General features: G+C 37.0%; 1 long non-coding RNA gene across 1 annotated transcript; it reads right to left on the minus strand.

Annotated features, from left to right (window-relative positions):
- Positions 1–798: 798 nt before the first annotated feature.
- Positions 799–4934, minus strand: LOC139961737 (uncharacterized). Its single transcript, XR_011790974.1, has 2 exons — positions 4409–4934; positions 799–3030 (listed from the first exon to the last, which is right to left on the minus strand). It is a non-coding gene; the product is annotated as an uncharacterized lncRNA (long non-coding RNA).
- Between the last annotated feature and the right edge of the window lie 6674 nt (positions 4935–11608).

An 11608-nucleotide genomic window follows, 5' to 3' on the forward strand; every position in this document is an offset into this window, starting at 1 on the left:
CACACACACACACACATATATATATATATATATATATGTCTATTTGGTACCTTAGGTATATATATATATATATATATATATATATATATATACTCTCTTAAAATGAGAGACTGAAATTTCAGTCTAATCGACTGAAATTTCAGTCTAATGATGGATGGGATAAGGGATCAGACTACTTAGACTGAATTCCAGTCTGAAATGTAAAGACTGAAGGTCAGTCTTAATTAGACTAAATACTCTTCAGTCTAATAGACTGAAAATCAAACCACTTTAGACTGAACAGTCAGCAGTTTAGACTGATTTATTGCAGCACCAGTCTTAATAAGATTGAATACTTTCAGTCTATAAGACTGATATCAGACTGAACAGTCGGTCCTTTAGACTGAATTATTACACATCACAGCTATACTGTCAATTTTATAAATTGCAAATTCTGGATTGAACAAGCTTTTCTATAGATCCTCCGTGTTGGCTAAGTGCTGGAATTCTTCAATAAAGATGCAGTTAAGGTCATCAAGACAACATTCAATGATCTGTTAATGCAGGGGAATTTACTGAAAGGTGCTACTTCATGGAGTGACTTCACCTTCACATCCAATCATGTTAGGCTATAAAGACCAGAAAATCATTGTGACAGTCACACACAAAGTACATTAAAAATGGTATTCCATCAAGAAATATAATTGTCAATATCCACCGAACAGTAATTTTATTCCCACTAACCCACTTATATATTCTAATATAATTTTTAATATATTAAAAAAAACAGAAATCAAAACTACAATATTCTGAGGGATGTTCAACAAAACATGTTATCTTTGCAACAAACGTTCAAATTATAAAGATACTTTACATAACAGTGACATATTTTCAGTTCAATATTAATCTGTCAAATTTCTGCTTGAATTGGGCCTGGATCTAAAATGTTCTTTAATTTTTTTGGAAAGGATTAGGTGAGCTGAGAACAGATCAGTGGTGTCGCCAATGGGTGGCCTGGGGAACCCCTCCCCGAGAAGGAATTCACAAATAGACATATCACCAACCAAGATTCAAATGTCTGGCAACACCACTGTAACAGAAAGCACTTTAAATTCTTTGTATGTCACCACCAGGTGGTAATACCCTGGAATTCATTGACAACACAGCTGTAAATTGAGTGGTTATATACCCAGCTGATCCCATCTCCCGATCTCACTGAACTTTAAATTTTCCACTGTAAAGGATATAGTAACTATACGATCCTGCCTTTACAAAAGGGATATGATGGAAACACGACGATAGTACAATGGATCTGGTACATTGCCTTTTTTCCAGTTGTAAATCATTAATGTATAGTAGCAACAATTTTCTTAGAATGATTTCAAAATGGGGAAAACATATGACAAATTTTCAGCAGGTTATTTATAAAATATTAGGAATGGTCAAACTATATATCAGTGCGGTGAACATTTAATACTTTGTGTTTCAATGATATAGATTGGCGATTGCTGAAAGTCATTATCCAGCACACACAAAACAACATATTACAAGCAGTTAACAGAATGGCACAAACTTCATAATGGCTATTAGATAAACATGAACTATTATATACTGCATTCACGATTTCATGATATGGCATTCATATAAAGCAAATTTGTATGCAAAAACAGTACATGTGACTATTATACCACCCTCAATTATTTCTTAACTTTCTGATAGTAATCATATATAGTGATTTTGATTGGGATTTCAATCAAATTTAAAGTTTTATAAATTATCTCACGTGAATCCTTTAATGTCGGCCTCTAGCTGAAAAAGAAATGTCACTCGAGAGTGGACTAAAAAATTGAAAACAGTTTTGACTCATTACATCACTAAAATTTTAAAAAAATGGGGGGGGGGGGAATAATGAGGAAAGGATATTCTCAAATGGAATTTTCTACAGTTACTGACTTTATAATAATCAGGTTACTTGCTTTTCATGGAACAAATTATGGAATATTGTGCACAATAAATAATATTAGCTTAATTAATTGCTTAATTAAATAAACCTTCAACATAGTGAGTGCAGTGAAATGTAGGAACATTAAAGTAAACATTAAAATAACATGCTCGAAAAATCATACAACAAAGTTTTTTTGGCAACTAGGTGTTTGTTTAATTACATTCATAATTAGATCAGTATCATTAAAAAACATTTTTAAAAACCAAAAATCAATTAAATATTTATTTCTGGAGCCCTCCCTATTCATATAAAACTGTTTGTAAACTCCGGGTAATCAATTTAACGTTTTAGGGTATGTGTTAGTTACTCCTTAAAGGCATTGAAGATTTGTCCCAAACAGCATGCAGCCATCTGAAAAAGTTAACTTTCTGTTGCTTGCAAGTGATGTTTGTTCGTGTCGCTAAAAAAGACAGACAGTAATGAAACGTGATACCTTGATATCTTTAGCTGGACCTGAGATGTTCATCGATGTATCGTTTATACACTGTAATGTGGGTATTGACCGTAGCTGTATGTACTGACTGTACACTAGTGTCTAATTACCGACGGTAGCAAGCTGTGTTTGTATTTTCTGGGATCGATGGCAGTGTCTAACACTTCTGTTACACCTCATTCGAAACTAGGTCAGATTACCGGCATTAGACGTTCTTTTTGCGCGAGTCTTCACACCCTTTTAAAGCTACTCCATGCTGACACACGTGGTTCCGGACTACAGAGCAATAAAAAAGTAACATTCACTCCTTGAAGTAACTCCATGCTGGCTGCCCTTATAGATGTGGCATGGATACGGACGAGAGACTTCACTTCTGTTGGTTGCAAAATTCCATACACCATGGAAGCATGGAACTCACAAAACTAGTGTTGTAGAGGGGGAGCATAGTCTATGTTAAATGTATGTTCAACGCCTCTGTCCCAGCTGGAATGGCCAGTTTATCTGCCACAATGAAGAATTGTTTGGGGTTCAATTCTGGTCCGAGAGATAGGATGAAAGGCTGTCAATATTGTCCTTGTCTGCCCTGTGCTGCACTCTCAATATCTGTGCCCTCCTGTTTGGTGAAGATAAAAATAAATGTGATAAAGGACAAGCAATATGGTATAAATCAAAACATTCTTAAAAAAAGATATGTTGAGAGGTAGAGAGACTAGACTAGAATAATATTTAGGAGAGAATGGAGAAACAAGAACATGACTGGCATTGTACAAAGGAGATATATCAATTCACAATAGGCAGCAATATGTCATCCATGGCGGGTGAGATGTGTTATGTGAAGGTGGATTCAAATTCAACCTAACATTTATGGGTTATCATGTTGATTTTGGCAGGTACATGGTTACCAAGCAAGGTTTGTTGTTAGTTGTTTTCAGAAATTTCTCTTTTTAAGGATAAATTGTTCATGACATCTCCTGATTCCATTACATCAGCATAGAAAACCAGTGAACAAGGAATATGATTTACATTTTAGCCTACTGATTTCACTAATATGTCTATCTGCTTGTAAAAGAAACTGATTTCATAACATTAGTGAATGGTAATATTACTGTAAAATCTTATAATAAAGACTGATAGCCCACTACATGTTTAATAAAATAACAAAAGCATACCAATTCTTTTTCAGTTTCCACATGATTTAAATACAATGGTAATGGTTTAACAGAATCGTGTTAGCTTCATGCTGTAATGGCTGTAGAAGTCACTACATTTTTTCAAATAATTAAGGGTGCTTACAATCTATGCATAATAGTACTGTGTTTTGCAATTTCTTGAGCATTATTATGTTCAAGTATTTGTTATGAGGTTAACCTAGCCTAGATTCATTTGGGACGATCGAGTACATATTGCAGTCCTGACAAGCGTGCTTATTCACCCGACGATTGGGTTCATATGCAGGACAGGCGGGCTAATTTGCCCAACGATCTGGTACCGTGATAGCTTCATGCTGTAATGGCTGTAGCAGTCACTACATTTTTCAAATAATTAAGGGTGCTTACAATCTATGCATAATAGTAATGTGTTTTGCAATTTCTTGAGCATTATTATGTCCAAGTATTTGTTATGAGGTTAACCTAGCCTAGATTCATTTTGGGACGATCGAGTACATACTGCAGGACAAGCGTGCTTATTCGCCCGACGATCGGGTACATATGCAGGACAGGCGGGCTGATTTGCCCGACGATCGGGTACATACGCAGGACAGGCGGGCTGATTTGCCCGACGATCGGGTACATATGCAGGACCGGCGTGCTTATTCGCCCGACGATCGTGTTAATAGGCCCCACCAATTATAACAACAGCCTAGGCCCTATTTGCTATAGTACAGCCTAGCTAGGCCTACCTCGCGCACAAGCCTAGAATAACTAACGTTACGAACTGCCAAGCTTTTATTCTGTATTAATTGGAAAACAACAAAAAACATACATACATACCCTCGAACACTGTTATCACTTCTTCGTGGAAACCTTTATTTGTAAGAAAAGTTCTTAAAGACTCAGCCATTGCTAATTTATAACCTTTACTCTAGCTTAGACATACGGTCGTCTGTCTCGTTCATGCCTAGCTGTGTGTACGGCGTGCGTACGTACAGTACAGCGAGTACCTGGCTAAGCGAAGAATATAGTAGTATATATGTACACAAGTTGTAGCGCTCGTTGTCACACTTATTTTTGTGCGGCGTATTTGCAAGTTTTCGGATGACGTAGGCGCATTTCTGTTCTCTGATTGGATACATTTTTCAGTGGAATACAGAGACTGAAAATGGTAAGATGACATGCCACATGTGATTAGCTGATTGGTTAATAAAGTCAGTCCAAAACAGCGACTGAACGGTGTAACTGATAATACAGTCTAAGTAGAGTGTTTCTCAGTCTAAACTCAGTGTATAACACTGAAAAAAATTTCAGTCTCAAAGAAGACTGAATTCTTCAGTCTAACATTTTAAGAGAGTATATATATGTCTATTTGGTACCTTAGGTCGACAGTGTATGCATAAAAAAAAGCGACCTTAGGTCGACAGTGTACCTTAGGTCGACATTTCAGTGTACACCTAATGTTTTTGCTACCATTTTAAGAAACTTTTTTATAGTCGGAAATAGCTTTATAATGTTCTCCGTCCTCTAAAACGTTCATTTACAAGGTTTGCTTAGGGTCGGTTCAGGGTTAGGGTTAGAAAAAAGGGTTAGGGTTAGATTAAATTTAGTGTGTAAGTCAATGTAAATGTCGACCTAAGGTATCATTTAGAGTTATATATATATATATATATATATATATATATATATATATATATATATATATATATATATATATATATATATATATACATATATATATATATATATATATATATATATATATATATATATATATATTATCTTGGTGTCATTTGCTTATATAGTCTTTGGAAGTTTTACTTTGGCTATTATTCTTCTTGTTGATTTATCCTTGAAACGTGTTACATTTGGAATGTTTGCATAGCTGTTCTCTGTATTTTTTCTTCTATAGAACTGAATATTGTTTTGTTTGTGAATAATGATTGACAAATTAATCATAAAAAAAAGAAATTTGCAGATGAAGTACCCTAATGATATCATTCATTTTGCTGTTGCCAGATTCATTTACAAAATATCACTAGATAAAAAAATCTTCGCAATACCAAAAATGCTACGAGTGAGATTAAAAGACAAATCAGCAATTTTGTTCGGCAATCTAATTTAGCCACCAGAAATTCCCATTAAAGGGTATGAGATGGTAGGCCTATTATATGTGCACAAATGGTCAACAAAGTGCGATATCTCATCCATTTTAAAGGTAGGAGTGGGATAACAATTATCACTATTAGAAATATGTTTACAATTATCGCTGTAAAATATACGTAGGCATATAGGCTTGGTGGAATAGGAAGCTCTATAGGTCAGTATAACATCTGATCATTCGGGCTCCGAAGTATTATACATATTATACTATAACCCTACCCTCCCCCATCCACCCCGTTTGTTTAAGGCATATCTTCTGATTAGCGCCACTTATTCTACTAATAAATCAGCGAGAGCAGGTAGTAATTACTTTATGACTAAGAATTTTGTTGTTGTTAAATTTCTTAGTTACACTGTCATTTAACTCCATACTCAACACCACACTCCCCGATACCCTACCACCCTAATGAAGGAAACTTCCTCGTGACTCGCAGTACGCAATGATCTTTGTTCTATTTAATTGAACCTTACTGAGTCTCCCAAGTATATTTTGCCAAATATATAGTAAAAGTTTCAAAGTTTTAAGTAATCAATTAGGGGATTCTCTTTGTTAAATAAGGCATTGTATTATCGGCACCTTCCGATAAGCGTAACTTAGGGTTAACAGTTATCAGCGAGAACAGGCAGTGTAATGATATTAACTTATATATACTTTTTTCAAATCTCATATAGAACGAATTATCAGGTCCCCATGGTAACGTTGTCATTTACCACCACCCCGTGCCCCCCCCCTCCGCCCCACCCTTCCTAAACCCACACTCACCGCTTCTCTTACATCCTAATGCAGGAGATATCCTCGTAAAAACGCGATGACCTATGTCCCTCATTAATATAATGCTTGGGAGCCACGAAAGAGCTACAGTACCTACTAAACACAAATTGTGTAAATGTCACTAAACGGCATCCGTAGTGACATCGTTTTTAGGTTCAAATTTGAGTTTTCATCTTGTCTTGAATCTGCTTTTCATAAATATTTTTTAATATGATTGTTATAATGACTATATCTAAGGACTTTTGAGTCGTAATTCAGTATCCAGTGAATTCGTCTCGCCGAGATATAAAAGGATGAATTTTCCGTGCATTTTCACGGTAGGCCCCTCTGTTTAAGGTCAATGAACGACAATAACATTAGGTCCATTAAGTGCGGAATTTGGTCTCCCATTTGTGACATTGCAGTAAACCAAGCCGAGCAACGTATCTACGGTATCTCTTAAAGTACATTATTATTAACAAAGCCGAAAAGAATATTTAGAATCTTTGGTGTCATTTTAAAAGTATTTCATCTATACCTTACGTACACATTCACCTTGGAATGTCCTAACCCCCCCTCCCCCACCCACCCCGTTGGTTAAAGCTATATATTTTGATAGGCGACACTTATTCTAATAATAGATCAGCAAGAGCAGGTAGTAATTACTTCATGACCTAATTTGTTAATAATTTTTTTAAATAAATTTCTTAGTTTCACTGTCATTTAACTCCATACGCAACACCACACTCCCCGATACCCTACCACCCTAATGAAGGAAACTTCCGCATGACTCGCAGTACGCAACTATCTTTGTTCTATTTAAATGATCATTACTGAGTCTCCCAACTTCAAGCATATTTTTCCAAATAATATATGGTAAAAGTTACAAAGTAATAAATTAGGAGATTCTCTTTGTTGAATAAGGCATTGTATTATCGGCACCTTCCGATAAGCGTAACTTAGGGTTAACAGTTATCAGCGAGAACAGGCAGCAATGATATTAACTTACATATATTTTTTTCAAATCTCATATAGAACGAATTATCAGGTCCCCATGGTTACATCGTCATTGACCACCACTCCGTGCCCCCCCCCCCCGCCCCACACTTCCTGAACCCCATACTCACCGCTAATCTTACATCCTACGAAACGATCTTTGTTCTATTTAATTGATCCTTATTGAGTCTCCCAACTTAAAGGATATTTTGCCAAATAGAATAAAGTAAAAGTTGCAAAGTTTTAAGTATTAGACGATTCTCTTTGTTAAATAAGGCATTGTATTATCTGCCTCTTCCAATAAGCGTAACTTAGGTTTAAAAGGTATCAGTGAGAGGAGGCAGAAATGATATATTTTTCAAATCTTATATAGAACGAATTATCAGGTCCCCATGATTACACCGTCATTCCCCACATACCCCCCCCCCCCGTGCCTCACCCCTGCCCCACCCTTTCTAAACCCCACACTAACCGCTTCTCTTACATCCTAATGCAGGAGATATCCTCGTAAAACGCGATGATCTATGTCCCTCATTAATATACTGCTTGGGAGCCACGAAGAACTACAGTACCTACTAAACACAAATTATGTAAATGTCACTAGACGGCATCCGTAGTTACATCGTTTTTTGGTTGAAATTTGAGTTTCCATCTTGTCTTGAATCTGCTTTTCATAAATATATTTTAATATGATTGTTATAATGACTATATCTAAGGACTTTTGAGTCGTATTTCTGTATCCAGTGAAATCGTCTCGCCGAGATATTAAAGGATGAATTTTCCGTACATTTTCACGGTAGGCCCCTCTGTTTAAGGTCAATGAACGACTATAACATTAGGTCCATTAAGTGCGGAATTTGGTCTCCCATTTGCGACATTGCAGAAAACCAAGCCGAGCAACGTATCTACGGTGTCCCTTAAAGAACATCATTATTAACAAAGCCGAAAAGAATATTTAGAATCTTTGGTGTCATTTAAAAAATATTTGCTGCTTACCTTACGTACAGATTCGCCTTTCCTCCTTTTCTATAAGACAGGAACATATGGGAAACAGGACAATGACGGTGATAAAACCAAGCTTCAAGATCATTAGCAATCAATTTGCTCAATTTGTTTACAAAAAGAGATTGAAAAGTGAAATGAATTCCTCCTCATCCATTCATATTATTTGATCATATTTAACGCTCGTTATAACATGTCATGACGATTCCTAACAGACGCTCACCCAAACTCGTTCAAATATACACAACCCCCCCCCCCCCTCAACCCGGTCTCTCACCGTACTGCACTTCCAAACCTCATTCTTCCCCGTCAATCCACTTAGTTTGTCCTCAACCCCCCCCCCTCCCCAACCCCGCCCAACCCTTTTTGTTTAAGGAATATCTTCTGATTAGCGACACTTTTTCTAACAATAAAATCATTTAACCCCCTACTCAACGCCACACCCCCGGTACCCTTCCATCCTACTATATGAAAAATCCTCGTGACACGAAGTACGCAACGAACTTTTTTCTATTTAATTGATCCTTACTGCGTCTCCCAACTTCAATTTGTTTCCAAATGGAATAGTTAAAGTTACAAAGTTTTAATTAAAAAATTAGAAGAATCTCTTTGTGTAATATAGCATTGTATGATCGGCCTCTTCTGATAAGCGTAACTTAGGGCCAGAAGCATGGGCGGGATTACGGGGGGGGGGGGCAAGAGGGGGCATTTGCCCCCCACTTTTTCTCAGACCTTAGTTCACTTTTTTGTCGTTTTTGCAGACAAATGTGCACAACCCTAATCGAAATTATTCCCCCACGACAGCTCTATCAAATAGGCCTATTTGTTTCGAATCTAAGTCGAATTTGTTTATCGTAACATGGAGCATGCAGAATAACTGGAGCTGGAGCTAGCACATGGTTTGCAGCACAGGTTACGAATCCTGGAGCTAACAAACTAGCGATTAAATTCAACATGTGATGAATCCGCGGCATGTGCTAAGCGCTAGCTTCAGGAATTGATTTTCAACGTTGCTGCTCTACTGAATGCGTTGAATAACTAAAGCCAGAGAAACGATTTACGAAAGACAGATTTGCTTATTGGGTATATCAATAATTAAATTCAATACACTGACACATGACACCCCCCCCCCCCCCGTGTCATTCAACAATATGCAATGGCAATGCCGATGTAATTTCTTTACTGCTCGAAATCCTGAAATGATGCATGCAAATCGAATAATGTAAATTACAAATTGGCACTAACACATGTAAAACATTAAATCCATTGTTACAGTATACAGCACTTGGCAGTTTCGGTAGGGGGGGGCGGTGAAGGTATGTTCAGCCCCCAATATTTGCCAAGTGCTCCAAGAAGTGGGGACCGCGGGGAGAATTTCGAAGTGGGTGTTGAACATATTCTTGATCGGTCCAATGCACAATATACTAATAATTTTAGGGGGAAAGAACTGTCTAGATGCGATTTATTGTTACCAGAGGTGTCATTTTTGCTGATCTAGGATTTCCTTTTTGCTTAAATTTTGACGCGCCGCGCCAACTGATGGTGGTGCACGGCCTAAATAGTGACGTATAAGCTTCAGTTGTACATAACCATATAAGTTCTTCTATCAGCCCTCCCTAAATTTACACACGTTCATTAATTGTTTAGATGCAATTTAAAGCCTACATGGGTGTTAATTTTACCGATCTAAGGGTACCTTTCATCGAAAATTTCGACACTCCTTGCCAACCGATGATGGCGCTCCGCTTAGATATGTGACGTATAACAAAAGTTGTACATCACCATTTGACCATATGTTCTACTATCAATCCTCTTCAAATATTTAAAAAAAATAATTAACTATCTAGATACAATTGCAGACATGAGATCCATATTTCACGGATGGGTACATGCAGCTTAGAGCATTCGGGAAATGCCGTTTCCTGCCATCTGGGGGGTTTGTAAAGCCCAAAAATTTCTTGTGCGCTCCGCGCCAACCGATGGTGGCGCTCCGCTTAGATAGTCTCGTTGGCAGGTTTGCCCCCCACTTTCACAACTCAAATCCCGCCCCTGGCCAGAAGGTATACTAGCAAGAGCAGGTAGCGATGATATTAACTTATATATATATTTTTTCAAATCTCAGTTGACCAGGTCGTCCGATTCACAGTATGTATGCTGTTGTTTACATGCAGCCTACAACAAACATTGAGAGATTAAGTGATTTAAAGCATCAAATATGCCTGCACATTTGTTTCCTTCTTTCTATATTATTTTTATATAGTTTTTATTGTCATCTTTAATGAGGGTTGTCCTGCTCAATGTAGAAGCACTGCTTTCCAGAGGATCCCTCAATACAAAATACATATACAATATTATGCAGCAGAAAAACGGTAAACATACAAAAGCACAAAAAGGACGGCAAAAAGATAGACAAACAAATATCAGACATCTAAACAAAATATATAAGTTTTCATATTGAGTTTACAAATATTAACAATTGGCAAGCATTTCAAATTTGGGGGAAGACTGTTCCACGACCTGCCTCCAGAAACTTTTAAAGGACGTTTTACCATTCCCAGATCTAACAGGAGCAAGTAAAACATTATTAGAGCAGCTAGATCTAGTTCTGTACGAATGGCTATCTCTCAGTAGAATAGTATTATCAGTAAGGTAATCTGGAGCCAAGCCGTGGACACATCTATACATTAGAATATTCCTGAAATATAATGTACGTTGACGGACATCTAGCCACTTCAATTCAGCAAAAATATCTGTAACATGCACATCCCGAAGCCCACACCCCAGGACTACTCTAGCTGCACGATTTTGAAGAATCTGAAACCGGTCAAATTTTGTTCGTCGCCGTAGTCCAAACGGCAGAACAATCATCAATATGGGGTACAATTATAGCGTTGTGCAGAGTATTACGTGTTTGCTGGTCAACACACCAACTAAGTCTTTTTAGAATACCCAGTTACTGTGATAAATTTGCAGTTATTTTATCAATATGTTTTTCCCATTTAAGAATCGGGTCGAACCACATTCCAAGGTATTTTGAATACATACACATTTTCAAGAATATCATTATCAAGCTTTACTTTGAGGGAATTATTATTATTTTTTTTTTATAATTTGAGAAGAGCCAAATG

Source organism: Apostichopus japonicus, chromosome 20 (genome assembly GCF_037975245.1).
Source record: "Apostichopus japonicus isolate 1M-3 chromosome 20, ASM3797524v1, whole genome shotgun sequence".
In the NCBI taxonomy this organism is placed as follows: domain Eukaryota; kingdom Metazoa; phylum Echinodermata; class Holothuroidea; order Aspidochirotida; family Stichopodidae; genus Apostichopus; species Apostichopus japonicus.